Source organism: Lindgomyces ingoldianus, assembly GCF_010093535.1.
Source record: "Lindgomyces ingoldianus strain ATCC 200398 unplaced genomic scaffold BDR25scaffold_41, whole genome shotgun sequence".
Taxonomy (NCBI): domain Eukaryota; kingdom Fungi; phylum Ascomycota; class Dothideomycetes; order Pleosporales; family Lindgomycetaceae; genus Lindgomyces; species Lindgomyces ingoldianus.
Genome location: NW_022985202.1, coordinates 631,895 through 634,754, shown reverse-complemented (window position 1 = coordinate 634,754; position 2,860 = coordinate 631,895).

Below are 2,860 nucleotides of genomic sequence, written 5' to 3'. Positions count from 1 at the left end.
ATTATTGCGTACAGAATAGTATATATACCCGTCGCACGTAAGCACCATCTCGGCCTTACACGTAAGCGCCATCCCGGCCTTACATTAAAGCTGTATAACCTAGCAGCTAGACAATAGCAGTACCTGCGCAATCTACTAGAAAAGTAATTAACTATACTATTATAATAAAATCTTACTAGCAACTAACAACTTTATGTAATAATAAAAAGAATAAGAAATAATTTTTATTATATAAATAACTTATAAAGGACATAAAGATATTAGAGGTAACACTATAAAATAAGACTAGCCTAGAGTACTAGAATAATAAGATTAACATGTTAAAAGCTTTAACAAGCTTATAAACTTAATTATATATAAGTTATATAATTACTAATTTACATATAATAACTTAAAAGGGCGCTACTTTTTTAAGTTTATATATAAAGAATTTTAAAAAATAAACACTATAAGACTTTTTAGCACTTAGCTGCAAGTTTAAAAGGGAGCTTATATAAGTGCTAAAGAATAAGGGAATTACACTATAGCTAGGCAATAAAGGTACTTAAGCTTAGAAGCTATATAATATAGCATAAGAAAAAGTAATTGCACTAAAAAAGCTTTATACATAACTTTTATTACTATATAAAGCTCTACATAGAAGCAGACTAAACATAATGCTGCTAATAACACTAAATATACTAGCATTACTTACTTCTACACCTTAGCTAGCACTACACTAATTACTGTATAAACAATACATGCTACCCTACCTAACGCCTGCTCCACACTCTTAATTGTACACACTACTGCCTGCAGTAGTGTATGCACTACTAATACTACCTGCACAATCTATACTACATTATAACTTATATAAACTTCTACTCTAAAGGGAAACTACTAAAGAAAAACTTCTAGTAAATAAAATTATATAATTTTAAAAAGTATAAAAAAAGAATAATAACTATATAAGTTAACTATATAACATTTTTATAAATAAAATAAAAATGTTTATTAATTTATGTTAATAGCTAAATATCTAGAAAACTTAGTATATAGACATCTTTCTAGATATTCTAAAAGGTTAGGCAAATATGTACTATATGCATAATATAGGCCTTAGACATAACTAGAAGCATTTATATAACACTTTAAGTAGTTACTTTAATACTAATGTAAACTATAGCTAGTACTAGACAGACTAAATAATAATAACTTTTATATAATACTAATAAAAGAACTTTAATAAAAGTTTATATAAAGTTTTTAAAATAATAATTAATAAGCTTACACTTATATAAAAAGCACTAAAAATAAAATTTTAAAAGAATATTCTACTGCACACTACTATTGTATAAGCTTATTAAGGATAACTAGAACTAGAACATGCTATGTTTACTATTAAGCTCTTAGGAACTTATAGGCATTACTTTAAGTTACTATAAACTAAAGGGTAAACTAATACCTTTAGAAACTGCCTAATATATACTACATAGACTACTAATATAACTCTACATAATAAAAGTTTACACAATAAAAAGAAAGCTTCTCTCTGTATAGAAGAGGATAATATAGAAGATCTTTATCTAGGTTTAGGCTATAATCTAGAGATAACTGCACATAGATAAAAAAGTGCTTTATTTACTATAAAAAAATATTAGTTATTAAACTACTTTTATAATAACTATACATAAGCAAAGAACTAGTATATTACCTTATATAAAGATTTTTATAATAAGACCTTATTATATAAAGCTATTACCTTATACATCTAAGACTTTAAAAGTTACCTTAAAAAAATAATTTACATAATGCAAAGGAAATAAAATAAAAAAGTAAAAATGCTAAAAAAGCTATTAACTACCTTACCTCTACTACCTATTTATACTATATAATAGGAGAGGACATCTATAGCATTAAACTTAAGAAGTATGCTAAGCAGTTTATCCTTAATAACTAATACTATATAGTATACTAAGGTAAACTATAGAACATAAGCGCAGTAAAAATTTTTACTATTAGTAAGTCCTAACTTAAGGTGTACATATAAAAGAACTTATTGTTAGATATGCGCACCTACTGTCAAGACAGGAGGAACGTTTGACGAAAGCTGCTACATAGTACGAGCAATAAGCTCGAACAGTATGTTGCTGCAAATTGCAGCATTTTGCAGCATTTTGCAGCATTTTGCAGCATGTTGCAGCAAATTGCAGCATGTTGCAGCAAATTGCAGCATTTTGCAGCATGTTGCAAGCTGGTCGCGCATAGGGCTAGTGCGCGAGGGACTCGGATCGGAAAAACAAAAGCCGAGCAACACGAGTAGAGCAGAAAAAGGATCGATAAATCAACACGATCAATACAATCAATCAATCATCCCATACATCATATCCAAACCCATCATTTATCTTAGGAAGCCTAGAAACAGTGCTTTAATCTAACACTTATATATACAAATTAATTAAACACTTAGTTAAATAAATATTAGCTTTAAAAGCTAAACACTAAAAGAATTAATTAGTACTATATAAATCTAGAACCTAATTAGTCTAGTTATATACTATATTTTAAAGACTTTAACACTATTTTTACTATTACTAGTAGATGCTAACTAACTTAAAGCATACTTTAATAATATTTTAAATATTATTATATATAAAGATAAAACTACTATTTTTATTATATAAAAATAAGAACACTTTTTTTTTAATATTAGTAAAAAAAAATCTATGTTTTTTTTTACTAAATTAAGACTTTACTGCTTTTACTACTAATTTAGACACCTTTGCATAAAAAAACTCTAGAAGATGCTAACTAGCGCTAGCTACAATATTAATGCTGTAGTGTTAGAAAAGATTAAGAAGTTTTGCTACCTCTACTAATT